The sequence below is a fragment of the Triturus cristatus genome, chromosome 5_1 (genome assembly GCF_964204655.1).
Source record: "Triturus cristatus chromosome 5_1, aTriCri1.1, whole genome shotgun sequence".
Lineage (NCBI taxonomy): Eukaryota > Metazoa > Chordata > Amphibia > Caudata > Salamandridae > Triturus > Triturus cristatus.
Window position 1 is genome coordinate 67,631,921 of NC_140587.1, and position 9,386 is coordinate 67,641,306.

General features: G+C 43.5%; 1 protein-coding gene across 1 annotated transcript in view; it reads left to right on the forward strand.

Moving 5' to 3' along the window:
• The window catches only part of LOC146830196 (lymphocyte antigen 6E-like), a 77,235-nt gene extending 72,001 nt beyond the window's left edge, over positions 1-5,234 (forward strand). Inside the window, exon 4 of the mRNA XM_085604421.1 lies at positions 5,082-5,234. The gene's annotated coding sequence lies outside the window, so the exon portion shown is untranslated. The remainder of the gene's footprint in view (positions 1-5,081) is intronic.
• Positions 5,235-9,386: the final 4,152 nt, after the last annotated feature.

The following is a 9,386-nucleotide window of genomic DNA, read 5'->3' on the forward strand; positions in this document are numbered from 1 at the left end:
CTGAGGAGGTTCCTTAAATAGAGGTACTGTTTATATGTTTTGATTGTTTCTGCCTTCTGGGCGTCTTGGGTTTTCCCTTGTTTTATTTATCACACCAGCTTCATCATTTGCCACGCGAACATGGGAAAAAAGAAGGACACCTCAGGTACACTTAGCGCCCCACTACCATGTACTCGTTCCATGATTGACAACTACTAGACACCGACGGTGGACACGGTTTCTAATGAGATTAGATTGGTGGAACAATGTCTTTCACTCACTTCGGAGGATTTTGCACCAGTCCGGCTCTTCAAACAGGATTACTGTAATGCCTCTGGTGGTCCTCTGGAAACTTCCTACTTGAGGTTACCTATTGCTTCTGCATTAAGTCCACCAGTTGTTCCAGCTACCGAGGCCAACCCTGAGGTTAAACATCCAGCTACCAATGCCAAGCCAGTTGACTTGGGTGGTGCTTTACATCCTTCAGTGATAGTCCAAGTAGATGAGTCAAATCTTACCTGAACGGTGTCCCCAGACCAAGCCTCCGACCCAGATTTTGGACCTAAATCAAAGCTTAGGAGGAAAGCTGTGAGCTCTCTGGCTAATAAACCTCTAAAAGCCAAGGGCAAACCTGTGCTCCGTAAAAAGCCCTTTTAATGAGGATCTGCCTGTGCAACCATCGGCCATCACAGAAGAATCATGGAAGCTTTTAGGCATTTAGGCATGTAGGCATTTAGGTGACCGGCTGAATATTAAACTGCACCCTATCATCGATCGCCTCACCCATATTGAGGTGAAACTGCCTGAGACATCAGCTGCCAGGGTAACAACTTGCTCCAAGGGAACGGAGTACTATCCAGTGTCTCCATTGTCCCAAGCCCCTGTTCATAGGGGTGGTTGGTCCATTGTAAACCAAAACTCTGCTCCTGTCAATGGTCTGGATTTAAATGGAACCTCATGGCAAAATGAAACGCAACCTCTAATAGCCAAGCAGGTTGCTAATCAGGCTGAATGTTGTCAACCTAGTCCGGTTCCCCTCCCGGTGATCTATCTCCCTCCTGCGTCTTCTCCCCGTGTAATTGTGTTAGCTGATGTTCCCAGTCTCCGTGCTGATAGCTCAAAATCTACAAGGATCCTTATGAAAAAATCAGTACACTGGTTGAACACTAAGGTATCTGCCTATTCTGATGGCAAGAAGTGTGGGGGGAATAGTGGGTCGGGCAAACAGTACAATGGGGAAGACATTGTGATTAACTTCCGTAATCGCAAAAACGTATTGGGCTTAGCAAGGGCTGGTATGGTTAAAACTAGTCCTGTTAAGATCCTGTCTCTTGTTTCTCTTAGGGGCATCTGGCAACCCCCAATATCAGTACAGAGGGACCAATAGCGCCAACTAGAACATTTCCTAGATCCTCGCTACATTCACCAGTACTCCCGAGATATACGGCCCTGGCAGGTTTGGAGGATGATGATTGACTGCATTGCAAGGAGCGTGTCTGTATAGGCGTTCTGGACAATGGAGGTGTGATTAGTAGTGAGATACCCGGCCCACACCTCTCTATTGCCCCTTCTTTATCAAGCTTCGGTAATCCTGATAGGGCGCAAGTCCATGTTAATCGCCCGACTTCACAAGAAAGGTCTGAAGTTAGAATATCGAAGACTGAAGGGGCTGAATACTCTCCCCTTCTTCACCTTGTAAGTTGGAATGTTGCTGGCCCAGCCTCAAAAATCCTAATTGAAGGCTGTCAATCCCTTATCCGTGATTACGATACAGTTTTTATGCAAGAAACTTGGGAACTGAAAGGGGGATCCTTCAATGGATACACATGCTTCACTCTGCCAGCGGCAGCGGAGCCAACTGGATGAGCCAAAGGGGACTACCAGCCTAGTTTAACCTTAGCATTGGCTGTATTATTACTCCCCTTCTCTTAGATCAGCGGGAGGCACAGGTCTTCTGCCTTTGCTGGAATGGTAATCTTTGGGTGTTATATGATGAATTTCTACAATCAAATATTTCCCGGCAAGGGCGATTGTAATTTTCAGGGTTTGTGTTCTGTAATTGACCTGTTAGTAGAAAAAGAGGTCCCGGCTGAATGTCCCTTTAACCTGCTGGTGTCAGGAGATTTTAACGCCGAACTAGGGCATTTACTCCCTCTATCATCAACTATTGTTGGTCCATCTGCCCGAGAAGTTGATCACAAGGATATGGACGCTAGGGGATGTGCCCTGTCTTCCCTGCTGGCTGAGCGCGTTTTGTCAACAAGGCCCATAATTCTGCTGGTTCAGATTTCCCAACTTTTACAGGACAGGGCGCTGGAAAACAATAGACTACGTTTTTACCTCCCGATGTATGTCATCAACTATTTTGAGTAGTGAGGTGCTTGCACAGATCTATATGCGACCACAAGCCGATCGCTGTGCAAATAGCAGGCCCGCAAAAGCAATATAAGCCTAAGGCTCTGCTCTCCCAAACGCTAACCGTGAAGGATGCTGGTCGAACTGTGAACTTGGAGCACATCATGTCCCAGGTTGTCTGTAGAGTTCAGCACTGCTAGGTGCCTGTAATTTAGAAATAGGTGACCCAGCACTTACACTAAGTCACTTTATTGATCTTTTAAAATGGATTAAAGGGATGCTATCTAGACCCTATATTCAGCCATGTTTCCATGTTAAATATTGGTCTGACAAAGAATGTAGAGCCGCAAATGACTCTTTGCGTAGGGCCCTAAAACAATCCCCCAGAGACCAGGCTGTTATTGCAGCAAACAGAAAGACTTATCAACTGGGACTAAAGAAAAGGAGATCGGCCATGCAGGATGAGAAATGGGAGTCCATAGTTAGTGCCTGTCCGCTCAAAGATCCTCAAGCCGTTTGGAAGACAGTGCGGTCAGTCTTATCTCCCTCGACCTCCCAAGATAAAGTAAGGGTTCATATTACGGCTGAGGCTTGCTTGGTACATTTTTCCGGGATGTATGCTACTGACAATATGGCTGCCGATGAAGCGCCGATGGCTGACTCCTTTTGCTTAAAACTTGATTTTTGTGAGGAAGAGGTGCTTAAGGCAATTGTTGATACCCGGTGCGAGAAGGCAATAGGTCAGTATGGTGTCCCCCTTGATTCATTCAGGGAAAACCCGGGGCTTTGGACACCGGTCCTCAATTGCGTATTTAATTCTGTGTGCTGTTTGGGTGTACCTGCATTGTGGTGCACCTCAATCATCGTTCCCATTTTTAAAAAGGGAAATGTCCACGTTGTAACGTCCTACCGTCCGATGGCTCTCCTAGACTCTAAGGCAAACATTTTTTGGGAGAGTAGTCCTGGATCGCCTTCTTGTCTGGATATACAAAATAACATTTTATCCCAAACTCAGCATGGGTTTAGAAAGGGGCTTGGGATGATTTTACAGTACCTCAACCTCCATCTTGTGGAAAAAGATGAATATGCAAAGGTTGCCTCTACACATCTGGCATTTATGGATTTGTCCAGCGCTTTTCCGTGACTAAAAAATATCAAGGATTGTTCTCTAGCTCTTGGTTGTGCACATTTGTTTGAGTACTGGAGACTATCATGAAAAAGGACAAAGATTGGGTCCAGGATAGCTTTGTTAAGCATAGGCAGGCCTCTCGGGAACTAACGGAGTGGCCAAACCCATGGTTAGGGATTATTGTATCCTTCCGACTGTGCCAACGATTGTCCCTTGTTTATTATATGTGGTAAATGTGAAAAAGCATTTGCAATGCAATAGGTCTCGCATTTAGGAGAGTTTGAGCGGTTGGCATTGTAAATGAAAAGCAAGCCAGAGCCAAGGGCCATCCTCCCCACCCCCTAAAAAAAAAAAGAAGCATTTGCAATGCAATAGGCCTTGCATTGCATTTACGAGAGTTTCAGCTGTTGGCATTTTAAACGACAATGCCTTTTACTCATGTTTTGTTTTTAAAACAGATAAATAAAAGGCCTTGTCATTTATAATGCCAATAGCTTGAACTCAAGTGCGAGACCTATTGCATTGCAAATGCCAGCGCCCGTGCTATGAAAAAGGCCAAATATTGGGTCCAGGATAGCTTTGTTAACCATAGGCAGGCCTCTCGGGAACTAACGGAGTGGCCAAACCCATGGTTAGGGATTATTGTATCCTTCCGACTGTGCCAACGATTGTCCCTTGTTTATTATATGTGGTAAATGTGTACGAGAGAACGCTACTGGCTAGATTCAGGTTAGGTTCCTTTCGCTGGCTAATATGCTTTCCGCTGGGCCAATATTCCTCAGCTACCATTGGTATTTGGCCATGCGACGAGCAATCTAGCCCAACTTTACTGCATTTTGAATTTTTTTGTTGAAATTATCTATCGTTCACAAGGAGGTTTTTATTACCATTGCTGCGTAGACATAAATTCAAAAAGGCTGTCCTATTCTTTTTATTACAACTGACCGATCAAGACACGTTACTCAGTTGCTAGCTATCTGAACTGAGCTTTGGCCCAAAGAAGGAGTATGATGTTCTAAATTTATGTTGTATAGAGATCCATATGTATCATGAATTGTCGGTTCTTCATTATGATGTCATTTCTGAATTAATGCACTTTAGTGCACTTAAACCACTTGTAAGGGGTTGCAAGCTCATCTGAATAATACATTGCTATTCTTATATTGATTTTTTGTTTTTTTACTCCTCTGAATGTAGTCATTCATGAATTTTATTGCAGATATTTTTAATATTCCTGCTCTTTTCTCTTCATTTGTTTGACTCTTTCTGTGTATCTTTTCTGATCTACTTTTGGTTGATCGAATGCAGATTAAGACTAAGACTAAGATTTAGAAAAGTAATTTTGACCTTCCAGTGTTCACCACGCCCACGGTCTTCAGTGCACAGAACTACTTTGTGCCCCTGGGGCACCTTTAGTAAGATGCAAAGGCTGCTCCACTGCCCTATCTCCTGGTAAGGGAGGAGGGTCCTAATATGGGGTTCTCCTGGTAACCTGAAATCATGAACACCCTTGTCTGTACCATAATGTAATAAAAAGGGTTGTTTTAGGTGTCAGTAATAATTGTATTTATTGTCTCTTAAACCATCATGACGTGATCTCTTGTTTGTTTCCTCCTAGCTGAGGAGACCAAGGTCACCGAAAGGTCTGCGTCCAGTCCACCTGCACTTCTCCTGCTGTCTGTGATTTTGAGAAAAGACAATATTACCAGTTCCAATATTACTAATGAAGCAATAATATCTGTTTCACTGAATAAAAATGCACATACCTGTGTCCTCTGTGTTCTTCTATAAAGCACTACATTTAAGCTGGCCTGTTTTCTATAGGTAATTAAAACGAGTACAGCCCAGCTGTCAATTTCTATTGTTTACCAACAACAAACAGAAGGTTCCTTTCCCTAAGCTGTTGTTGCCAGCACATGTCTCAATCTAGGCTTTGTGGCACTTTGTAATTGTTAAATAAATGCCCACAAAGATGTTTTCTATGCACTTTTTCATTCAGCTCCAAGCGCGGCAGGCGAGCACAGGTCCAACCTCTGCACCTCAATGTACAGGTGTAACTAGGCCTGGGGTAACAGCATCTCAAGGGAAACAACCATAAGGTCATCACAGTAACTGTGTGATCCTCAACACTACATATCATCCTTGCAGCCTACCAGTAACCCCATAGTAGAGAGCTGAGGCTGAAAACCTTCCTTGCGACCTCAGAGGGCAGAGGTCCACTGGTCAGCTGGCTGCATCCTTAAAACTTACAGCCTCAACACACGACTAAATCAAAATCACCTACAGTGAACCTGACCCCATTGTTGGCTTTAACTCTGGTGGTAACCAGTGTGACAATCTGTGTTGGTGGTCCCCCAATGACCTTCTTCTCCATGCATCCCTCACCACCTCCCTCCAATGATGCCCACATCTCTTAGTAACCCTTCCTGCACAGCGATTAAATGGTATCTCAAAGTAGTGTCACAGCTCTTTACATCAAACAAACATGTTATTCAGAGACAATAAATCATATGTGTGTAAATTAATGTATAGGGAAACTTACATAAGACATAGAGGGATAACATGAGTCGCTTATCAATCATACTGGTTGGCATTATGGGGAATATCTATGAAATATGGCAAAGTGCAGCGCTGCATTCTTGACTTTTTGCCCTGCGCTGGTGCACAACGTAGTAACTCTTGCACCATGGTGCATGGGTACCTGCGTTCCTTACTGTATTGCTTTTGTGCAGGAAGTGACACCTTCCTGCAGAAAAACCACACTGAGAGGTAAATGTTGCTCGTTCTCTTTGTGCTGCTTAGAAAGAGGAAGTAACAAGTAGAAATGAAGATGTTTTCCGTCCTTACACCTCTCTTGGGCAGGTACATCATTTTGGTGCATTCCCAGGTTTACAAGTTCTTGTAAATCTGGAAATGCGTCGCTATCCATGGGAGTTGCGTGGGAACACCCATGTGATGCCCATGACATGCCTTCCCTGGGCAGAGCGACGCAATGCAGTGATTTGTGCTGTATTGTGTTGCTCCAGATTTTTAGAGCCTCATTGCCTCATAGATCTGACCTAAAGCTGGCTTCGCTCTTGCATCACGTTGCGTTGGTGCAAGAGCAACACAAACCGGGTCATAAATATGTCTTTATGTGTCAAGAGTGTATGGTTTGGACAAACAGAAAAACAGGCTTTAAAATGTAATGCAGCAATAATAAGAAAGGGTTACTACCCTAAAGAGCCATTGTAGCAACCTTAGAATAACAAACGATTCAGGCAATGGCCGAATATAATTCTAAACCTAGGTCTTGCAGTTGGCAAGCAGCTCTTTCCTGCTGGTTCACAGCTCTCTGTGCTAAGACTGATGAAGCACTGTTGCAATTAGACTCAAAAAGGAAGTCCAGGCAAAACTAATGGAACAGAAGGAATGAAGGAGCCAGGAAATGTCCTGCACAACCGCCAACATGATGATAAGCCACTGGAGGGTATAGGCCAGGGGACAATGAGGTCAGGAGATGACATTACCACAAACCACCAACTTTGCTGCCAGCGATAGGACCATTCAACACACCACTTCCCCTCCCATCCGTCATAAGTGTCATCTCCAAGGCCAAGGAGTAGATCAACAAGGATTGCACATTACTGTCCCCTATAACCAACACCATCCACTCACTGATGTTGAGTAGATAACAGGAAACATGAAGGGGGGCTGAGGAGGGCCATGGGAGAAGAGGATATGTCAATCGATAAGGCGTCATAGGTGGATCCAGGGGGCTGTTTAGCTCCACTGCTGCGCAAGGGATGATCACCGCCATTTTGGCCACATTTTAAAACTTTGGATGCTTCTGCCAGATCTGGACCAGACCATGATAATGTGGTTGGGCCGAATGATGTATCCAAAAATGAATTGTTTTTCCACAGTTCTGTTCCTGTTTGCAGTCGTACTGATGGTAGAATAACTACGGAATTTGTTTGGGGAAATAAAAGAGCCAGGATATCATACCAAGTGAAGAGGGGGCCTTCTCTCTTCCAGGACAGAAGGCATATTGTAGAGTAGCTCAACTTAGTGTGTTCACAGACCACCTGAGAGAGAGTACCAGGAGACAGTGATCAGATTTAAAGTACTGTACAACTTCTCCTTTCAAAGTATGAGGTTAAGAGTGGTCCCCCAAAAAGATATCAAGAACTCTAAAGGACCACCCTACCTTTGGTGACTTATGATGTGGAATAATACAAGCCGGCAGAGACCTCAACAGGCTGGCGTGAGCGCCATACTTCCGAACTCTTTCACAAATGTTGAAATAAGGATCACCCAAAAGTGCAGAAAATGACACCATACTTACATGCATACCGCAATTGTATGAATGCTCCAATATTACCAAGCCACACTTTGAACTGTGAGATATAGCCAGTGACAGCACCAGCATTGACTATACCTAATTGATTTAAAGACATACGTCAATAAATTGTGCAACTCATGCACATATATGAATCTGATGAAACATAACTGTGATACAGAATAAAGCACTCCATGAAATTACATCAACAAGCAGGCGTGCACGCCATACTTTCAAACTCTGGGCCTCATTTACAACACTTTGGAGTACGGCAGCAAAGCAGGTCTTTTTGCTGCACTGCCCTATGCCATTTCAAAAAGGCAGAATGCACCATATGTACAAGATACGGTGCATTCCTGTTCTGGCACACAATTTGCAGCCTATGCAGGCTCCCTTGAAGCATTGTGCAAGTGTGTCTGCATTGATGGTATGATTGCACCTTCCTGCGCAAAAACAATCCATGGAGGTAAAATGACGGAGACATGGAAAGAGGAGAATGAAAACATGTCTCCTTGTTACTCCTGCTCTGAGGAGGCAGAAGGTTTTGGTGCTGCCCTAGGTTTACAAATTGCAAATTGACCACTAATAATAATTAATAATTCATTTTCCAACAATGCATAATATATTATGCATGCTACTCTTTGAAATATCAAGCTATGGTGGCCATGCCCATTCTTTACTCCTGGTTGTAATTTATGCAAATTTAGTTCAGACTATTTTAGTAGATTTGAATTTCCTCCTACAGCTTCCTTTCCTTTACCACTCACTTTTCGCATTGAGGCCAATGCTTAGAGCTGAATAGTTTCCTCCTTCAGACCACTAGTTCATCTCTAGATGACTATATGCCACCTCAAAATGAGTCTTTTCACTCTTCGGTTAGGCTTCTCATATGTCGCGGTTGCCTTGTTCATAGTCTATCCTTAGCCTTGTTTCCTTTATTGTAAGACTTGGCAAATTTCACTCACATCTTGATTGATTTTCACATAGTTTGCATAGCTAGAATTTGTCTTCCTCATATGCTTATTCCTGTACTTTCCTACAGTGGGAGGATTGTTTGGGCAGAAAATGTCTTCCTGGAAATGTAAAACTGGATGCCTGCTGATGCCCTTGTGCCACACTAGCAAAGTTCTCTGTTACTTCAGAAACTGAAAAAGAAAACATTTTAGCCTGTGTATCGGTTGACTTTTTGTATGTGCAGGCACACCATCATGAAATGTTTTTAAACAGATGACTGTTCACTGGTATTTTGTGCAATATATGCATATGCTTAATACAGGGGTACTTTTTACAACAAATCTTGCTTATTTTATTTTACATGAAAACATCTAAAGTTTGCCCATTTCTCATCTAATGCATCTCCTATTACAGTCTTTTTTCTGAATTTCCTCATCTAAGATGTGCCCATTACTTATCAACACCACAAACCTGGTCACCAGGAGGTCTATGAGCACATTCCTGAAGTGTTTTTCAGCATGGTGTCTTTATGTACAAAGTAATGTTCAAGGAATGTGGAATCGCCTCAAAGAATTCACAGAAATGGCATTCCTTCAGAATATTTGTGAGCTTAGCGGCAAAGTGAGTTGTTTCTCTAAGTACTCTTCT